The sequence below is a fragment of the Dermacentor andersoni genome, unplaced genomic scaffold (genome assembly GCF_023375885.2).
Source record: "Dermacentor andersoni unplaced genomic scaffold, qqDerAnde1_hic_scaffold ctg00000041.1, whole genome shotgun sequence".
Lineage (NCBI taxonomy): Eukaryota > Metazoa > Arthropoda > Arachnida > Ixodida > Ixodidae > Dermacentor > Dermacentor andersoni.
The window spans coordinates 4,700,241-4,722,269 of NW_027314754.1; the positions used below are offsets into that span (position 1 = coordinate 4,700,241).

General features: G+C 48.6%; 1 long non-coding RNA gene across 1 annotated transcript; it reads right to left on the minus strand.

Annotated features, from left to right (window-relative positions):
- Window positions 1–284: 284 nt before the first annotated feature.
- Window positions 285–20,336, minus strand: LOC126518276 (uncharacterized). The gene is made up of 3 exons (XR_011891322.1): window positions 20,168–20,336; window positions 13,885–13,982; window positions 285–465 (listed from the first exon to the last, which is right to left on the minus strand). It is a non-coding gene; the product is annotated as an uncharacterized lncRNA (long non-coding RNA).
- Window positions 20,337–22,029: the final 1,693 nt, after the last annotated feature.

Genomic DNA, 22,029 nt, shown 5'->3' on the forward strand with positions numbered 1-22,029 from the left:
CACGAAAATGTTCACACTGCGACTGATATTCTTTTTTTTCGGAAATACGTCATAACCAGCATATGACGATTCTAAACCTTGTAGTGGTATTGACGGCTTCCCTTTAAAATACTTGAACTCGCACAGAAGAAACACGACGTAACTAAGGATGTAGTAATTCTTTTGTTCTAAGGCACTTTTCGCCCACTCAAAGCAATTTCAAAACAGAAACTCACTCATTGTTAAAGCGCCACCTGTTTCCATATTAACAAGAGAACTCTCACCTGAAATACTTCTGTCGATAAAACTCTGATGGAAAGCGTGTAGACGGAGTCGTCCGGCAGTGTACCAACAGATTTGCTATCGTCCCTTATTGTGAAACGTCTTCTTCCCGCGTACCATATGCTTTTGTCGCGAAATTCTGTCACAAGATGCCATGTCTGGCCAACGGAACTCTTCCACTCTGTCGCTAATTTTGCATAGCCTCTGAGGAAGAAAGAAAGAAAGCAAAAGATATAGATACAATAAAAGATGCACAAATTAAGATTCAATTTCTTTAGTTTCGTTATGTCGCTGTAACAGGAACACATACAGTATATGTTCAAACCTCTATATGCGTGTTAGAAGAGAAACTTCGGCGAGTCGGTGGTGATTCATGTTTCGGAAATTAACAGCGCTAAACCGACAAAGTCATGTTCTTCTTCTCCTTCGCCCTTGTCGGTCTTGAGCTGTTAATTTCCGAAACAATAATCTATCTGCGTTATTTCAAGGGAAGAAGTTAATTACCACAGGAATCGGGCGGAACCCAACTCATGATGAATGTCCACCCACTTTCATTGAAGCAACTTTCATTGAAGTAGTGTGGCGACATACCGATTGCCACCTCCAAAACGCAGCTGTGGGCTCAAGTCTCGAGCTTCTCACTAGACACGTTACGCAAGCTAGCGGCGCTGCCGCGAAGTATGACATTGGCGTGTGTGTAAAGATGTGTTCCCGCTGAATTTTGACGCGTGTTCTACTTCACCATGTATGTCTCTAACCGATTTCCCGGCAGCCTAGCATACTGGGTACTCCGTGGTCTGCTGGGTAGAGCATCGGGCTGCTGCGCTGAGAGAACCGGGTACGAAACCACCCATCAAGCCAACTTGGGTTGTGAACATGTGACATTATGTGTGTGCTGCTCTTCAATGGTCGTCTTTCACAAGCACACACACACGCACACACACACAAACGAACTTGGGTCACTGGGCGTAGGCAACTGATTATATGTCGCTCTTCAATGAAATTCTGCCGCTTCCTCGGGGCACTCGGTATATGCCGCTGGGTATGTGCTCCTCTTCTCTAAACCTAATTGACGCCAACTTGGGTGGCTCTTTATGTGCCACTCTTCCGTTAACTGATTGGAGCATAACTTGGGGCGCTCGGTTTTTGTTAGTGGGCATGTGCCACTCTCGAATGAACACCGTTGAGGCTACCTTGGGGCACTCGGTGTGTGCAACTCGGTATTTGCCACGCTTCAATTAAACTCTTTGACGCCAACTTCGGTCACTCGGTATGTGCTAGTGGGTCGTGCCGCTCTTCAGCGAACAGTTTGAGGCTACCCTGTGGCACTCGGTATTTGCTACGGGCTATGTACCGCGCTTCAATTAAACCCTTTGACGCCAACTTCGGTCACTCGGTATGTGCTATTGGGTCGTGCCGCTTGTCAGCGAACCGTTTGAGGCTACCTAGGGGCACTCGGTATGTGCTGCACTTCAATTAAACCCTTTGACCCCAAATTCGGTCGCTCGGTATGTGCTTCTGCGTCGTGCTGCTCTTCAGCGAACCGTTTAAGGCTAACTTGGTGCGCTTGGTATGTGCTGCAGGGTTTCTGCTGCACTTCAATTAAACACTTTGACGTCAACTTCGGTCCTTCGGTATGTGCTAATGGGTCATGCCGCTCTTCAGCAAACCGTTTGAGGCTACCTTCGGGCACTCGGTATGTGCCACTGGGTACGTGCGGCGCTTCAAATAAACTCGTTGACGCCAAGTTTGTCACTCGGTATGTGCTATTCATTCGTGCCGCTCTTTAGCGAACCACTTGAGGCTACCTTGGGGCACTCGGTATATCCTGCATTTCAATTAAACTCTTTGACACCAAATTCGGTCACTCGGTATGCGCTACTGGGTTGTGCCGCCCTTCAGCGAATCGTTTGAAGCTAAGTTGGTGCGCTCGGTATTGTGCTACAAGGTATGTGCTGCACTTCAATTAAACTGTTTGACTTCAACTTCAGTCACTCGGTATGCGCAACTGGGTCTTGCATCTCTTCAGCGAACCGTTTGAGGCTAACTTGGTGCACTCGGTACGTGCTACTGGGTATGTGCCGCGCTTCAATTAAACATTTTGACGCCAACTTCGGTCACTCGGTATGTGCTACTAGCTCATCCCGCTCCTCAGCGAACCCTTTGAGGCTGCCAGAGGGCACTCGGTATGTGCTTCGGGGTATGTGCTGCGCTTCAATTAAACTTTTTGACGCCAACTTCGGTCACTCGATACGTGCTATTGGGTTATCCCATTCATCAGCGCACCGTTTGAGGCTACCTTGCGGCAGTCGGTATGTGCTATGGGGAAAGTGCCGCGCTTCAATTAAACTCTTTCACGCATACTTCGATCTGTCGGTATGTGCTACTGGCTCGTGCCGCTCTTCAGCGAACTGTTTGAGGCTACCTTGGGGCATTCCGTATTTGTAAAAGGGTATGTGCCGCGCTTCAATTAAACTTTTTGACGCCAACTTCGGTCACTCAGTATGTGCTACTGGTCGTGCCGCTCTGCAGCGAACCGTTTGAGGCTACCTTGGGGCACCTGGTATGTTCTACTGGAAATGTGCCGCGCTTCAATTAGACTCTTTCACGCCGACTTCGGTCTCTCGGTATGTACTACTGGGTCGTGCCACTCTTCGGCGAACCGTTTGAGGCTACCTTGGGGCATTCGGTGTGTGTTACAGGGTATGTGCCGCGCTTCAAATATACTTTCTGACGCCAACTTCGGTCACTCGGTATGTGCTACTGGGTCGTGCCGCTCTTCAGCGAACCGTCTGAGGCTACATTGGGGCATTGGCTATGTGCTACTGGGTATCTGCCACGCTTCAATTAAACTTTTTGACGCCAACTTCGGTCACTCGGTATGCGCTACTGGGTCGTGCCGCTCTTCAGCGAACCGTCTGAGGCTACATTGGGGCATTGGCTATGTGCTACTGGGTATCTGCCACGCTTCAATTAAACTTTTTGACGCCAACTTCGGTCACTCAGTATGTGCTACTGGTCGTGCCGCTCTGCAGCGAACCGTTTGAGGCTACCTTGGGGCACCTGGTATGTTCTACTGGATATGTGCCGCGCTTCAATTAGACTCTTTCACGCCGACTTCGGTCTCTCGGTATGTGCTACTGGGTCGTGCCACTCTTCGGTGAACCGTTTGAGGCTACCTTGGGGCATTCGGTGTGTGTTACAGGGTATGTGCCGCGCTTCAAATATACTTTCTGACGCCAACTTCGGTCACTCGGTATGTGCTACTGGGTCGTGCCGCTCTTCAGCGAACCGTCTGAGGCTACATTGGGGCATTGGCTATGTGCTACTGGGTATCTGCCACGCTTCAATTAAACTTTCTGACGCCAACTTCGGTCACTCGGTATGTGCTACTGGGTCGTGCCGCTCTTCAGCGAACCGTCTGAGGCTACATTGGGGCATTGGCTATGTGCTACTGGGTATCTGCCACGCTTCAATTAAACTTTTTGACGCCAACTTCGGTCACTCGGTATGTGCTACTGGGTCGTGCCGCTCTTCAGCGAACCGTCTGAGGCTACATTGGGGCATTGGCTATGTGCTACTGGGTATCTGCCACGCTTCAATTAAACTTTTTGACGCCAACTTCGGTCACTCGGTATGTGCTACTGGGTCGTGCCGCTCTTCAGCGAACCGTCTGAGGCTACATTGGGGCATTGGCTATGTGCTACTGGGTATCTGCCACGCTTCAATTAAACTTTCTGACGCCAACTTCGGTCACTCGGTATGTGCTACTGGGTCGTGCCGCTCTTCAGCGAACCGTCTGAGGCTACATTGGGGCATTGGCTATGTGCTACTGGGTATCTGCCACGCTTCAATTAAACTTTTTGACGCCAACTTCTGTCACTCAGTATGCGCTACTGGGTCGTGCCGCTCTTCAGCGCACCGCTTGAAGCTACCTTGGGGCACTCGGTATGTGCTACGGGGTGTGTGCTGCGCTTCAATTAAACTCTTTGACACCAACCTCGGTCACTCGGTATGCGCTACTGGGTCGTGCCGCCCTTCAGCGAACCGTTTGAAGCTAACTTGATGCGCTCGGTATTGTGGTACAAGGCAGTGGCGTAGCCAGAAATTTCGTTCGAGGGGGGCTCACTTTGCAGCTCGGTCTCCTGCTTATAGAATTAGTCGAGGGATCAATATATATATATATATATATATATATATATATATATATATATATATATATATATAATGTGTGTGTGTGTGTGATTCAGCAACCTTGTTTACATTTTCGTGCATATGCAACGACCAGGGGAAAATCTCAATGATGCTGCCCTTTGTTAGAATGCATTCCGCAGGAGCAACTTGTCCTACTAACGAGTCGCGTAATTCCCGTTTCACAAAACTCCTTGGGTTGCTGCCTCAAAAATCTGTAAATGAATACACGTCATCTTCAGACACGAATCTGGTTCCCTTGAGCAGATTTTTCAAATTTTACCAAATGTGGAAGACGCAAGGCAACAGGTCTGGGCTGCATGAGGGATTTTGCAGCGTTTCCCACTTGAACGTTGCCAGTTTTGTATTAACCACATCAGCGACGTGGGAACGGGCAATGTCGTGAAGCAAGATGTTCCCAATGCTCAATTTTCCACGTCGTTTGTTCTGGATTGCGACACGCAGCCGATCCGACCTTTCACAATATCTGAAACGATTTAGAGTCTCTCCAGGTTTAGAAAATTCGATCAATAATGGCCCCTAACGATCTAAAAAGAAGTCAACACTTTTCCGGCAGAAATGACGGCCTTTGTTTTCCTTGGGAGTGGTGAATTCAAATGTTTCCGCTGTAAGCTTTGCCGTAGTGTTTCAGGCTAATAGTAGCGGCACCATGAGTCATCCCCGCTCACAATTGCAGACAAAAAATCGTCACCCTCATCTGGGGTTCTTTGACGTGCACTTAAATCTAAGTACACGGGTGCTTTCGCATTTCGCCTCCACCGAAATGCAGCCGCCGTGACCTGGATTCGATCCCGCGACCTCGTGCTCAGCAGCCCAACGCCATAGCCACTGAGCAACCACGGCCTTTTCAATTGTGTTGTGGGTGATTGCACGGTCGCTTTGGCCCGAGCATGCATCGTCTTTGTAACTTTCATGTCCTTCTTTGAACAGTTTGCTACAACGCTTCACAGTGGCCAATGAAACGCAATGTTCAACGCATACGGCAGCCATACGGCGAATGATTTCTTTTTGGGAAACATCTTGGTTTGTCAAAAACCTCACGACACCAAGCTGTTCAACTTTTGGAGTGTCCATTATGTCACGCAACCATGTTCAACCCAGTGTATGAGAGCATTAAAGGGAAGCTGAAACGGTTTTCAATTTCCATGAATTGCTGGGATTGGGAAGAACAGACCTAATAATTTACGGTTCCGAAATTTTTTTTTCGTTTTGTTAATATAAGGGGCGGAAATCGCTTTCTAAATCACCCGCGAGGACACGCCCCCATCGCTTCCGGGAGCGCCGGGTGAGGTTGTTGCCAGAGGAGAGAACCGGCGAGAGCGGCGTCATGGGCGGAGACCGAGCCAACCGAGCTGCGGACCGGCGTGCTGACATGTGCTGGCATGCCTCTTTCCGTCCTGCGCTTTACTGAACGGCGCTACGAGAGATCTGCCGCCGCTGCCGCCGCTCACGTTTGTTTTGCGATTTTCGTAAACTGTTCTTTCCTTCTGTGCTGCGTGAGTGCCTACAGCCAATGGCGCCCAAGGTGCCCTCGTTCTGTGCAGCATTCGGCTGCGCGAACACAGGCGGGCGAGACGATGTGGTGTTTCACAAATTCCCGAAGGAAAAGAAGCTTGCAACGCAGTGGGTACGTGCGGTGAGGAGAGATAAGTTCGTGCCGACGAAATCAATTGTGCTGTGCTCGGACCATTTCCGCGACAGTGACTATCATCGGAGCTTGACAACGATGCGGGGCAATCGGTATCCCAGTTAAATCGGCGCAACTGAAGCCCGGCGGTGTTCCGTCTACATTCTCCTACAAGAGAAACACCTCGCCACCTCCAAAAGCGGCCTTCGCCAAGAGGAGAAAGCCTGAGGTAAGGGTTTTAATGTGCACACGGGCAATTTTTTACCAGATGATCACCTTAGTGTCGAACAAACGGTCTACGACGAAGCGAGGTGGAGGCGCAGCCGGGAATATGCACCTACGTGCAAAGTGCTTGCCGTTTTCATCCTGTTTTGCCTCTCCGCTTTGTCACGGAACACTGTACTATAGCTGTTTGTTCGGCGCTCTTCTGATACGGTGAAATAACTGGCCGGGGGTACGCTTGCGCATTCAGTGATATTTGTTATTCGTCCTACCTCGCGGTGCCCGCAGATTTAGCTGTTCAGCATTCGTGTTCAAATCGCACGACATGAGGCGTTACGGTAATATTTTCATGCTCGCGTTAGAGTAGTTGAACTCGGCGTGTAAAAACTTCGTTCCGTAGATTTCGCACTCACAGCTTGCTACCAGCAGCGAAATGCCGCAAAAGCGAGCGTCGGCACAGCCGCACCCGTGGCAAGGCGAACGTGCTCAAATAATGAAGTAACGTTGTGAGGTATTGAAGTTATTAGCGTTCGACGTGGTCTAGCCCAATACAGGCATCGCAGCGTGGCAAAAAAAAAAAAAAATTTCTTGGCCTTCTTCCTAGGAAACTAGCTATGCATCACGCATGGGAAAATTATTATTTGAAAGTAATTATATTACATTACTCATTACTGTCTCATTACGCTCATTGATTTGAATTACATTACCAATTACCGCCTTAAAAAGTAATGGTATTACTTTACGATTCCTTCCAAAAAGTTTTCATGCATATACAAGAAGCAAAAAGCAAAGTATAAAGGGACGCCAACCTTTCTTTAAGGTAACATACACTTTCATGCCCTCCCCCCATGTTTCTCAACGACACCTCACCACATTACCAACGTTCTGACGCCGTACACAGCTTACTGGTGCGTATTTAGCGCAATTACTAAATTACTTTAGCCATGAAATTACAAACAAAATATTTCACATTACTATCACTCGACAACTAATCCATCACATAAATTACTGAAAAAGTATTTCAATTATTGTAACTAATCCAACTGCTGTCATGTATACTGAATGCTGAAATTCATGACATCCGTGCCTTGCACTCTTTCAGATACTAGCAGAGCTCCTTGAGAACAGAGCCCCTGATGAACCTGTTCCACTACCATCACCAATCGAAGATTTTGAAGCAGCCAGTGTGACACAGGCATATAATGAAGAGGTTGAAGCTAAGATTTCTAGCGCGCGAGAAGCTGCACACATCGCTCTCGCTGTTGGCACACTCAACATCGTCGTTGCCGCCATCGTTTTCCGTATCGGCTGTCGGTTCGAACATGTACGGCGAAAATACAAGCTGTCGGAGACAGCGAGAACGTTCCTTCTTACAACTCAGCTATGAAGCCAGAACAGCAGAACCGCGTGCTACCAGAGAGAAAGGAATGGTGCTACGCTCTGAAATGGAGACATGCGGCGGCGCCGACCGGCGACTACCGCCAACGACGTCACAGCGGCCCCGACCAATCACGGGCAACAGCGGCGTTCGCGCGATGCCCTGAGGCGCTGGTGCGCGTTTTCTTGAAAAAACAGCCGCTTGCGTTTGTTTCCGCCCTTTTTGAACCAGGTATTCGTGTTCAGGGGACTCAAAACTGTACAATGCCGCAGAGAACTCATTTTTTTCGAAAAGTGTTTCAGCTTCCCTTTAAAGAACATTTAACCTCACCTCTGCATGTCACTTGTAAATGAGATGCGTATGTGCTACGCGCATGCCTCGAAAATAATGAACCGAACCATTATTGCGCGGGGCGGGTTGTCTCACTTTCATTTGACTCGCCTTCGTACATTAGAACTGCGAAGATAAAATGGAATATACAAATGTGAAGATACAGCTTGATACAGGGCAAAAAATTGTCACTGGAAACAAAGTTCACTGCGCATATACACAAAACCTGGCAACAAGATGTTTAAATATACGTATAAGTCTCCAATAAATCTACGTACCTAAGAAAAAGTCACTATATATAATGCGTCAAACAAGGCAAGTAAACAGGTTGCGCAACCACAGATTCACAGATCACAGCACCCTCCCCCCCTCCCTCCACTCCCAAAATGTATCGCGTGCGACGGAAGGCGGCGCGCTTCCTCCCCGCTTTTCTGCCTTGCGCACACAAGACTGAGCCACCATCGTCGGCTAACCCCCTCCCCCTTCCCCCCCACGCTTTCACTCGCACATAGAGCAGCATGCGGCGCGCGGTCACGATGTTATCGCCCTTGGCCTTTATTTATACGGAACATGAGGGCAACGGCAGGAATGTGCCTGGAGTCTTCATATAGCTGCTATTGCAATAATTTTATAGTATCCGGCAACTGAAGCGTACCGTGGCCAATTACTTTCCGCAAAAGAAGTAACAAAATCGAACTTTCACCATGCGACAATTCGCTGCGCCGCAACAATGTCATCTTTTTTTCTTTTGTGGGGCGGGGGGCGGCGAAATAGAATAACGCAAAGGAAAGCATGTTGGCTACAATCGAATGCCTACTTTGGGCACCTAGTGTGGCTACCGAAGGAATATCGAAGAAAACGTGTGACGCTTGGTCCACAGAAAGCCATACGCATACTGCTCGGTATCCTACACCGGCGAGACAAAATTTTCCGGAGAGGTTGCGCTCAAGCGAACGCGTTGCAATCCGTCGAGTCCCCGCAGTGCTGGCGGCGAGCGACTATGCATTGTTTCTTTTTCTCGTCTGGGACGCAGTTCTACGCAGTCTCACATTAGAACAGCTATGGGCAGTCCAAGGGAATTGCGAGGCGGCCGAAAGGCTGGGCTTTTTGGGCCCCAACGTGGGAGTTACCCGTTTCGGGATAGGAAACTAGCGCGACCTACTGACCTTATTAAAGTTTTCCCATCCATCCCCAGTGATGAATATAGTCTCTACAGTGGACTTTCACGAGTTGCGAAGCCTGTTTAGGTGTCGCTAGCAATACTAAGCTTAGGTATTCAAGAGGATATATACCTAACTTCGCTTCCGAAAGGTTCGCCAGGCGCTTAGACTAGTGCACAAACATATACGACACAATTGCCTAGCGCCACCTTTATTCGCGCGCATGTTCGAGGAGCCCAGCGCGCCGGGCCTGCTGCTTTGGTTGACGATGGATGGATGAATGGATGGATGTTATGAGCATCCCCTTTGGAACGGGGCGGTGGGTTGCGCCACCAAGCTCTTGCTATTATACTGCCTAAAGTCCTACCGAAATTAAAGAAGAGAAAAAAGAAAAAAAGAAAAAAAAAACCTACGAACTCTTACAACCTCATTTTCTGAGCCCCTATTGCGAACTTTGCTTTTGTACGTCTCCGTTTTTTGTCGTTTCCCTACTTTTCATCCACCAATCTTCCAATCACCTCTCACTAATCTCTGTAGCGGATATGTTTACTTTGCCCCTGCTTTCGCTGAACCCAAGCGCTTCAAGGAGGCCAGTGGTGCCAAAATCGACCGCTCGGCAGATGTCTTCACATTCTAATGAAACATGCTCCATGGTTTGCCTAGCTTTACTGCAGCAAGCACATGCTTATTCTTCTTTCTTATATCTCACTTTATAGGTGCGTGTTCTAAGGCATCCTGATCTCGCCTCGAAAAGTAATGAGCTTCCCTTTGAGTTATCATAAATTGTTTCTTTCCTGATTTCGTTTTTTCCTCTTAAGTAGTTACTCATGGCAGGTTCCTTTTCCATTGCCGCCACCCATGAGATTACTTCAGCGTCTCCGACTTTCCTCTGGACGTTCTCTGTTGCTGTGTTGACCACTCTACAGGCCGCATACTTGCTGGTAAGCTTTCTAGTTGTTTTCCTCCACTGTGAATCAGTGTTTTTCCTGTACAGATACGTCAACACTCTCCCAGCCAATTCACTTTCTTCCATATTCCTCAGTCGTTCTTCATATTGAATTTTACTGCGAGCTTCCCTCACTTCAAGACTACTCCAGCCCATATCAGCCTGCACAGCTTCATTTGTAGTCTTCCCGTGACCACCCAATGCGAGGCGACCCACTGACCTTTGATTCCTGTCGGGTCCTGATTGTACCCCTGATTTAAAGCAAACAACCGCATTTCCAAAAGTACGCCCTGGAACCATTACACCTTTCCACATACCTCGGAGCACCTCGTACCTATTGTATCCCCATAGCGCTCGGTGCTTCATTATGGCTGCATTTCTCTTCCCCTTCACTGTTATTGTTCCCCCCCCCCAATCACCCACGCCGTCTGCCGAGAGAGACGTGAACCACGACCGGAAAAATCGTCGGCGCGGCAGCCTCGTTCTGACACGTTGTCTATTTTTCCACCCTGATTCTGCGAAATATGCAGGAGACAAAAATATTGTGCAATAGCCTGGCAAGTAAACAAGAATCCATGATCGTCAGCCGGTCTCAGTCTGTGCCAGAGTACGTTTATCTAGGTCTTTATCTCACAGGGGACCGTGGTCAGTAGAAGGAAAATTATAGAAGAATAAAAATGACTTGGAGTGCGTACGGCAGGCATTGCAGCATCATGACTGGGAGCTTACCACTGTCATTGAAAAGAGAAGTGCATGCAATCATTGCATTCTACCCTTGCTAACATATGAGGCAGATACTTGGTGTTTAAAAAGGGAGCTTGAAAACGAGTTATAGGACTGCGCAGAGAGTCATGGAACGCAAAATGTTAAGCGTAACGTTAAGAGACAGTAAGAAAGAGATGCGGATCAGTAAGAAAACGGGGACAGCCGACATTCAAGTTAACATTAAAAGAAAATATAGGAGCTGGGCAATCTATGTGATGTGTAAGGCAGATAACCAGAAGGTTATTAGTTTTATAGAGTGGTTTCGCAGGAAAGGGAACCGCAGTCCAGGATGGCAAAGAGTTAGGTGAGGTGATGAAATTAGGAAATTTGCAGGTGCAAGTTGGAGCCAGCTAGCGCGACAGGTATAAATGGAGATCGTTAGAAGATGCCTTCGTCTTGCAATAGAGATAAATGTAGGATGATTTGACAATGATGATGACGATGATATAATTAAGCAGGCTCGAAGCGCGTGCTTCATGATAACGCTGTTAGGCGGAAGCGTGTCCAACGGGAAGCACGAGGCAGGAGCCCAGCTGCTTACACGCTTCATGTATGACGCGTTTTGGCGGTGGCAAACTGTAGCGCTGCATTGCTCAATGCCAAACGCATTAACGTCGGCACTCATCGTGAGGTGGGTTCTGCCGAACTTTTCGTTGTCACTGGGGAGTGGCGCATACCCAGTAGCACATGCGGAGTGACCCAAGCTGGCAGAAGATATAATCACTGAAGAGCTACACATATCCGGTGGCCCATATCCAGCGGAACGTACATGAATGGGACGCATGCGGTGACCCAAGTTGGCGTGAAACACGTTCACTCAAAAGCGGCACATTCCAAGTGGCACATAGCCAGTGACTAACCTAGCGGGAAAGCGGTTACAGACAGACACAGACAGACACACAGACAGACACACAGACAGACGTGTTTTAATTTCGCAATATATTGGCTGGCGCGGACAATCTGTATCACGTGGCACGTTGCAAACGCGCTGGCTCTCGCTAATCTGGAGCTCGCGAGAGGCGGCGCGTTGGTGACGCGTGGACGCGCTTCACACCAGCTGCCGCCGATAGGTCTCCCAGACGACGCGCGCTACTCTGGCGCCATCTCGTAGCCATTGTCGCCGCACTTCTTCTCACGCTTTCACCATACCCTCCTCCTCCACCTTCCTCCTCGCATCTTTTATCCCCAGCTGCGCTTCGGGTTCGCTCTTTCATTCTTCGTGGTGCTCGTTCGCTCGGTTACGCCGACGCTCGCCACTGGAAGGGGCGCCTAAGAGCTGCGCTCTAAAAGTGCGCTGATCTCGGAAGCCGTGTAACGAAAGCTGATGACTTGGTGGGCCTATTCCTGACATCAGCGGAGCATGTGTGTCGAAGCGCCAATATGAATTTGGTTTAGACCGTAAGCGGATCCGGAAAGCAGTGCAATTCTTGTTCCCTTAAGACAGTGGTATCGCAGTCGCTCGAGTGTGGCCTGTGGACAAAGTATATTTAACAGGGAGAGGCAGGCTAGTTGGTAGATCCAGGTGCATATCCATTGGCCGAAGAGCCGAGGCCTAGGTCGTTGTGGTGCCGACGTCGAACGACATTGCGCTGAGTGAACGTGGACACTGAAATGCTCACAAATTCGGCATTCTTTCATGATTCTGTGTGTCTTTTCTTAACGAGCGACTTCTCTGTGACATCACTAGGAATTTCGGGGAGCGGCATTCCTTATGGCGGCTTGTGTTGTTTATCTCTCCCTCTCATCGCTGGCGCAATAAGTAAGGTGTACGCGCTTCCTCTTTCCGCGAGCATCTCAAATCGTGAATGTACAGCACGAAGGTTAAACATGTACGAAACTAGAAACAAGAACAAGTATGAATTCGGCGCATTGATAATAGAACTTCATTTGGCAGTCTGCGCTTGCCCTTGTCACTTGTCTTGTCCACGTGTAACCTTCACGCTGTACACTTACGATTATCAGTCACCAAGATGTCCAATTATCCATCCTATTAAGCATCTCAAAGCCATCATTTTGCTCAATAAAGTTGTTTTCAATATCTCAAAGGCGGCGCGATTGCTTTGTGTTGACCTACTCCTCCTCGACGTCTGCATGAACACCGTAGTGGCCGATTATGACGAGAACTGTTTCCTTAGCAAGTGATCGCTGGAAGACGGAGGGTCTTTAAGAGACATCCTCTGTGTGCGGTTCATGCTTTTCCAGAAATATTTAGCATGCGCTGTACTCATGTAGAAGAGCTCCGAGGGCGATGTAGCTGCAGGCTACGCTGTTGATATGTAGAGTGCTCAACATAACTAATTATCTCACTATATCTATACTCGGACAAATAGGGTCACAACAACACGAGCCGACTACGAACAGCATGCCGTTGGCTTCTTTCGCCTACGATGTAGCACTCTTTCTCAAATCTGGCATCATATTTGAGGAAAACATCTGGCACCTGGTACAGAAAACGATCATTCGAAGTAAATGTTACGCAGAAACCATCCATGATGACTGTCGGAGTAAGCGAACAGCTTTCTGAATACCCTGAATTATTTGCGAAAGTTGTTTTCGCACGTTTCTTGTCCTTCCTCGGCGGTCATTCTTGCATCCCGTTGATGCGGAGCCTGGGTTGCATTTCCAATTTCTGTTCCTATTCTGCCAGCCATGGCAGCAGCATGCACGGCCACTGCATCACCGACACAGAGAGTTAAAGCTCTCCTGTGACGTCGGCGCCTCTTTGACCAATCAGGGAGCTGCAAAAACACCGCCACCATTCCTTCTATCCCGTTGACCCAAATTCTCCCCGCTGGCTCCACCTGCGCGACAGCCCTCTTCTCCACACCTCGCTATACTCTCTCGTTATTCTATCAGAGCAGACAGTCCGCCCGCCGGCATTGGGGAAACGGTGTAAAAATCAAAGAAAGCTATTCGCTTTTGTTTAAAGGTCCCTCGGTTCACCAAGAGCTTCCGCTGGTGCGAAACATTAACGGGCGCTTACGATTGGTCCTTGTTGTAGAGGAAAAGGCGGATTGTGAAGCCCACGAACAACTGGTCTGGCCCAATCACCACCTGCTCGTCGTTATATTGCGCGTCGTCCTGGACAAAATAGGAACGATTCATCAGAACACAAGCATACCACAATATAAGAAGCAATGCCTTGTAATAATAGACAGCTTTAGTACTGCGTACGTTGCGTACGTAGCAGCGTTGCGTACGCAAGATCGCTACGTCCTACAAAGTGCGCATATGCCGAACGCAACACGCACGGTGTGTGAGGCAAACGCGGCCGCTGCGTATACGCATGCATCCTATTCTTGCGTGCGTACGTGGGGAGCCATGCGTGCTGCTCTCATGATTCTCGTTTGTTCGGGAGTGCACGAGACAAAAGAGTTTGATATGTCGCGCGGCTAGGCGACAAGACGTCACAGCTAGGCATGCGCCGTGGTAGCGGCGCAAGCGTTATCAGTCTCTGTTTGGTTGTGCTTAAAAGCGCCGGCATTCAAGCTGGCGCGCGCTTTCATTCCTGTTACATAGAACCGGGCAGTTCGTCCACCGCTGTTAAGTCGATGGCTAAATAAAGCCTTATTGTTTTCGCTCCACCGTTGCGCTGTCCTTCCGTCAGTCACGACAAGTTTCGCAAAATGTCGGCGTTGAAGGCGACCAACGGAAGGCTGTACTTTTGAATGGCCTACGATTTGGCTTTGCTGCGAGAAGTGAACGCTCCGAAGCCATTCCCGGATCCAGCAGGGTGGGAATTCATAGCGAAAAAAAATATGAACTTTGTTTTTGAGAAAGTATTCAGTGTATGCTGTTCGCGCGAAAGGCTTGACCTCCTGTTGGCACAGTTCGTCGCAAATGACCGTGCCAGCCTCAGAAAGCGACTACTAGGTTTTTATTTTTCTCGATATGATTCGTGTATTGCATCCGTATTAAACTTAGAGTCCCTTAATGACCTAAATATAGTTCGACGTTCCGTGAACGAGCCCACACGTAACATAACGTTGGCGAGATCTACAGCGTCAAGTTCGACAGACGGTTCGACGTACTTGGGGACGCGGCCAACGCGTTCCGACGCGCCCAGCGTCTAACAACGCTCGCCCGCTTGTGAGTGAGTGAGAAAACTTTTATTGTCCGTAATGTGTGACACCGGAGCTCCGGTACCGCTCGTAGGCGTCCAGGGAGCCCGATGTCACCCTTACGAGCAGATGTTAGTAGACGAAGCGGTTCGCCGCTTCGGCTGCCAGACGGACAATGTTGGCCTGTGCCGCCGGGTCTTCGCTATGAAGCGCGGTCTCCCATGCTTCTTCGTCCTTGAATAAATTATATCCCGGGGAGTAGCTGCACTCCCATAGGTCCATAGGAATTGGTCCTCCGGATTTCCCGTTTGCGTGAGGTATCTCCATCTGGGAGACATGTGGTTCTTGGCTTGCAAGCGGCGCCAGGTGACTGCCTCTGCGGACGTGAGGGACCTATCCAGGAGCGGATATTTCCGACGTCCTAATCTGTAGTGCTCTGTGACCTTGTGGGAGGTCACGAGCGTCTCGACCTTAAAGTTAGGTTGAGGCTGCCGCCCCCCCCCCCCCCCGCCCTTATAATGAGCGCTCGGCTGAGGGCGTTGGCAGCTTCGTTTCCTGGTATGTTGGAGTGAGCGGGGTCCCAGGTTATGGTGCCTATGTTATGTTACCTCTGTCTATGTTACCTTTCGATATTATGCTGTACGCGTATTCTGATATTTTGCCTTTGCAGAAATTCCGTACTGCCGATTTGCAGTCGCTAACGATCATCCTCACGTCCGTACTAACGCACGCTAGGGCGATGGCTGCTTCCTCCGCTGTCGTGGCGTCTACTCCGCTTGTATATATCGCGCCCTGTTATGCTCCGGACCCGTCGACTACCACTGAGACGGAGCTTCCGTCTCCGCCAAGGGCGGCGTCTATGAAGGCAACCGTCTCGGGTGGCCTTCTGCTTACCTTTGTTGCCAAGTGTTTGGCTCTGTGCTGGCGTCTTTCCTGATCGTGTTGTGGGTGCATGTTCTTAGGTATCGGTGCGACCGTGAGGGCTGCTTTCCTAATTTTCGACTCAATGTGGAGCGTCTGGTATTTGGTTCCTCTGTTCGCTTGTAGTCCTACCCAGTTTACAATCTGCTGTCCTGTCTCAGGCGTTCGAGTTGTGCCGTTCTCGTCGCTTCCGCTAACTCCTGCCTTGTGTTATGCACCCCCATTCCCTCTAGTGCTACAGTTGAGGTCGAGATTGATAGTCCCAGTGCCCATTTCGTGCATTTCCTCATTATGACGTCTAACTTGTTTCTTTCTACTTTTTTAATGTTAAGGAATGGGGTTGAGTAGCAGATCCGACTCAATATGAAGGCCTGGACCAGCCTTAACTTGTTCTTCTCCTTTAGCCCTCTGCCTCTGGCCGAGATTCTTCTAATGATGCTTACCACTTGGTTTGCGTGCGTGTCTAGCTTAGCTATAGTCGTGTGGTTGTTTCCTGTTTTGCTTATGAGCAGGCCCAGAATTCGGATCTCATCTACTTGCGGAATTTCTTTCCCGTCTAAATCTATCGAGATTTTGGGAGGAGATGCGTTGTGTGGCCTCGTCCTGGGCCTGATGATTAGTAGTTCCGACTTCGTCGGGGAGCAGCTCAGCCCTTTACTTTTGGCATGTAAGTCTGTGATGTTGGCTGCCCGCTGGAGCCTTTCTTCGATAGACGCATCGCTGCCCTCATTAAGCCAAACGTTGACGTCGTCTGCGTAGACGCTCATCTTTAGTCCTTCGATCCTTCCTAACTTGCCTGGGAGGTCTTTCGTAACCAAATTAAATAGGAAGGGGGATAGGATGGCTCCTTGTGGGGTGCCCCTGTTTCCTAATTTAATCTCTTCTGAGCTGAGGATCTGCATGTGCAGAGCCGCTGTTCTGTCTTTGAGAAAAGATTTTACGTAGGCGAATACCCTCTTCCCTACGTTAAGATCTGACAGGCCGTCGAGGATGGCCGAGTGGCTGACATTATCAAACACTTTGGTTAAATCTATGCCCAATATTGCTCTCGTATCTTTGGTCTTTCGTTTGTCTATAATATCGTGTTGTAGTCTTAGCATGGTATCTTGAGCGCTAAGGTGCGTTCTGAAGCCTACCGTCTCGTGAGGCCAGATGCTGCTTTCTTCCGCGAATTGAGCTAGTCGCGTCTGAATTACCTTCTCCATTAATTTTCCTAGACACGAGCTCAGTGAAATTGGCCTGAGATTTTCTATGCCCGGGATTTTGAACTTCTTGTGGATTAAAATGATGTTGGCGCGTTTCCAGTCTTTAGGGACTTCCCCTGATCCCCACACTTTGTTCAGATAAGCCGTAAGGTGAATTACAGAGTCGTCGTCTAAGTTCCTTAGCATACCGTAGGTGATCTTGTCTGGGCCAGGGGCTGTGTTCCTTTTGAAGTCAAAGAGCGCGGCTCTGACCTCTGCTACTAGAATCGGTTCGTCCAATAGCGGATTCTCCGCTCCCTGATATTCTTTATCCGCTGCCGGGCATGCGGGTCCTATATAAATTTCTTTAGGTCGGTCGATGAGCTCTTCATCGGTTCCGTCAAATTTGTATCTCGCCTTGATTTGCTCTATGTTGGCGTGGGTTTTGGTGTTGGTGGGGTCTATGAGGTGGCGCAGCATCTGCCACGTGTTGGGACGGCTCATATTCCTCTCTAGCTCGTCGCATTTTCGATCCCACCTTTTCTATTCTAGTTTGAAGGCGTAGCTCTCTATTTCTTTATTGTGCTCGGCTATTTTCTTCTTTAGGTTCCGGTTCCATTTCTGGCGCTTTAGTTTATTCTCGAGGGTTGTTTTTCGATTCCACATATTTCTAAGCTTGTTGTCTAATTTGAATGGGAGCTCATCTCCCTCTCCCATTTCGGTGGCCTGTATCACGTGTTAGACGACGGTTGAGGTCCACTCTGTTGTTCGGAGGTTTTTGCTGAAAGAAAATTGAACAATTATAGGCTCTGCGGGATAGCTATGATTGCCTAAGCGGTGTTTACCACTGATTTGTTACCGTTTAACCAAGAAGCGACATTCTGGTGCAGCTGCATCCTTTAGTGCAATGCCATAAAACCAAATGCGATGCACAGAACTGTTTCCATCGTCATCGTACGCAGCGCACAATCTCAAGCAACGCTCAGGTTTAGCACTACACCATTCACACGATAGGTCGAAATGCAAGCGGCTGTTCATTCAAGTGCGCCTGGTTAGACCTCGGCGGAGCGATTGGACTAGAAACAAGGCGACGTTTGATGTTTTCCCTCGAGAAGAACTGCGATTGCAGGTGTACAAAACGATAAGTGCAACGCGAGAGATGGCAGGTAAGTTGACTACCATTTCACCGTTTGATTCGTGCCTCATTGGCCTAACCAAAAAACTGCCATTTGTGCGCATCCGACGGTCTGCAAAGTCCGGGATGGTATGCTAAGAATGCTTCGCGTAAGGACTCGCCGCCACATATTGTATTGATCGATGTCAAAAACGAGGACGGAGCTTGCGCTTTGATGTCGCGGGTATGTCGTGTACAAACAGTTTCAGCATAACGCCAAGAAAAAGACTAATTTTGCTTGGACAGAAGAGCCGAGTTTGAGAGCCAGAGGTCGGCACTCACAGAGAAATGTTCTGTTGGGAATGAAACATCATTGATAGTGCAACCATGTTCCCACGTCATTCGCGCCTACATTCAGACATAAAGCATTTTTTTTCTGCTTGTCGTGCTGTCATTTTTGTGTGCGCGTTAAGCGACAGACATTCAGCGCACGTCTTGCTTTGGCTTAATGCTATACTTCCCTAGCGAACCCTCGTGGACTTTGCTGACCGCATAACGTGAGAGAAGATGCGTGCACATGGTAGTTAGCGGATACGACGGGAGTCCCAGCCCGTTGCCTCCGAGATTTTTTCAGCGCGCCGCGGGCCGCAGCGAGTGTCGCTTCATCTCGGGGGCCATAACAAGCAGCCGCACGTTCTCAGTTATGCGTCATTGACGGCGAACCATAATGGTCTCTTTTTTTTTTTTCGTTCGTGTTGTCTCAGTTTCGTGAAAAGAACGTCTACATTTCTGAGGAGTTCGCGACGCACGCGCTAGTATTTCAAACGTAAAATTTAGCAGGGAGGCTCCTGTATATCTACAGTACGTAGATTTATCGTTGAAGCTGGCCTTGAAAGTGCTTCACGAAGACTTCGTTTCGGGTGGATTTCGACGTGTACGTTGGATCTGCATAATTTTGTTTTGTTTTTCACGGGCTCTTCTAGAAGGACCTGCGTTAAGACGACGTCCACTTCGTTTGACTTAGAAAGAATCGTCATACAGTGTGATACGGTTCGCGTCCATTACACGGGCAAAGAAGGCAACTTCTCGCGTCCCGTTGCATTTGTCCGTGAACATGCTTTTCGTATGCAATAGCCGAGTACATGCTTGTGAGCTTCACAGATACCTCGAAGCGCTACACAAGCGCCGTTGGGCAAACTAACTAGCCTACCACTTAGCACTTAGAGTGAATGAGTGAGTGAAAACATTTATTGAGCCTTTTAAGAGTTTCGCGGTTACGAGGTCTCCGTCGTCTTCATCTTCTTGGCGCTGGCAACTTGAGAAGATCGACCACATTTAATGCACCTTCATTGTTTTTGCACTGAAATAGCGACTTGAAAAGCAGATGAATGATCACATCACCGAGCTTCGGCTTATATTATTATATGATGCTTAGCAGTTGGTGTCGCCTTTGATCGGCGCCGGCTACTCCTTTTTATGTAGAGTTATTAAAAATAAATCGCCTAAACACCTTTAAAGGAAACGTCACATCCAAAACCACAGTAACATAAGTCAACGCGCATATACTGTGTCTAGCTTAACAGAGCTACTTAACCGGCTCCTTCGGCCCTATAGCTATTGCAGCGCCTAAATGCATTCCAGTCTGTTGGGTATTTACTCTGGTGCCATAATCGATTGAAGGTTCAAGTATCAAATAAACTTTTACGTGTTCGCTATAGGATCGCATACCTTAGGTTTATCTGCAATGAACCCTGCTTTCCCATTTCCACGTTCCTTAACGTACAGCGCATCGCTTTTATCGTTCGCCTCCTCAATTTGCCTTGACGCCTGTTTGGAGAGAGAGAGAGAGAGAGAGAGAGGGTAAACGCGATGGGAAAGGAAGTGATGTTAACTGGATGAGATTCCGGTTTGCTAACCTGCACGGGGGGAAGGGTAAAGGAAAATGAGAGACGGAAAAAGGGAAAAGTAAGCATCCGTACTGCTTACGTGATAGAAATAGTGGTGTCCCTCCTTGTGCATGATGTCGACCATATATTCCAAATACTCCTGCGGAAGGTCGTGGAGCTTGAACATAGCCATGTTTACTTCGGTTTAGTATAGACCAGTGCGCGATTTGAAAAAACTACCAAGAAGTTTCGGGGTTGAGTAAACTCCGCTGACTGTTCGTGGAAGGTTCTGGAAGCAGCGCTCGCGCTCCCTTGGCAGCAGCACACAAGGGGGTAATTTTTCAGTTTGGATGAATGAGCATAGCTTCTCGAGCCCCATAGGTTCGTTTAGTGCATTGTGCAAGGGTAACTGTGCGGCAGGCCCGTCAATTGACGCTAACCCACGGTAGTGGACGCTGCCATAACTTTTGTAGCTGCGAATAGCTCGATCTTTTTGCGTACTTCGAGCGCCAAATTTACTGATCGTTCATAGCCATAATCATGTCACTTCTCGTATTTGCGCATTAGAACCCATGATACTAGTATGGCACTAATTATCAGTATTATTGGACTATAATGTCTCGATTTTAATTTATGGCGCAAGGTGTAGAACTTCCAAAATCATCTGTCTTCCTTTCTTTATTTACTTTTCTTTCGATGGTTTCTTCATTTATCGAGAAAGAACACTTTGACAGGCTTTCACAGCACGAAAATCGAACAAATTCTGCAATTAAACACACATTATAGACTCTGTGCGAAACAAAGGTCTCGTAAAGCGGGTAATTAAACATTGTACTACTGTTTCTCTTGCGCATTGCGTTTTAGCAAAGCGATCACGTGCCTTCCCGGCCATCAGCAAGACACGGAAACTTATCACCCTCCCCACACGATCTACACTGCAAAGAAAAATTTGCCTGTTTGGAAATTTTCGTTGGTTCTGTGCCCCAAAACTGTCCATCCCTGAATGTTTACTCCCATATATGTGGCAGTATAGCAAAATTTCTGAATTTTACTGCGGTCCCTATCTGCCGTAGCATAAAAGCCAGGTGACGTGATCTTGCTACGTATTAAAATATTCTGTTTTCCTTTGTGGAAACCTAGTACAGGTGGTTTTAAAAAGCGCCCCTCACCGCATGACTTTAGAGATGGCGCGCCGCCTGGCAGGTTAGCATATTAGCTAAGGCCCGCCGAACTCGATTGGTCACGTGGCCGCTTCCCCAGAGGCTCTTCGCGGTGGCGTTGTCTAGCGTCACTGCTCACGGCTGAGGGTTCTTTCACGTATGTGAACTGCTTCACGCGCCGCAGTTTCGTTGCATTATAATTTCTTTGCCTACTGCCTTCCAAAAGGTGTTTTAGGCTTGCCTGACGCTCACGGTCTCTCAGCTTCGTGTGTGTTCGTTGTTATCACTTCCGCGACAACGATGAGTTGAGTGCAATGGCGGTGCTTGAAATCGCGGGAAAACAGTTACGTACGACGCCGAAGCTGACAGACGATTCACGATGTCAGCCCAGGTATCTGGAATTGTTTTCGCGTTGCGTGTCCATGACGTTTGTGTTTCAATGCGCGAAATGCGCCTTTTATAGTCACGTGAGCATGCTGACAGCGTACAACGTACGCTGTGGTGTTTTAAACGTGCCGCCTTGCAATGCCAGAAGCAACCACTGCTCGAGGAAAGGAGTCTGCGCTGGTCGCACATGAATGCCATATTTGGATTTTCTTGTGATGCTGTGTTGCCAGTGAGGCAGACCGGAGTGCAACGTTTTTCATGCATGTGTGTACTAGCTTCCTCGCCCACAATAAATGCTAGAGTATACTGTTAAAAAAATTCTACTTAGCCAGCTGCACCTGATGGTTGCCGCGAATTTCTATTTTAACCCCTTTGTTATTGCTTCAACGTGCTGCTCTAAGCATGTGCGAACACT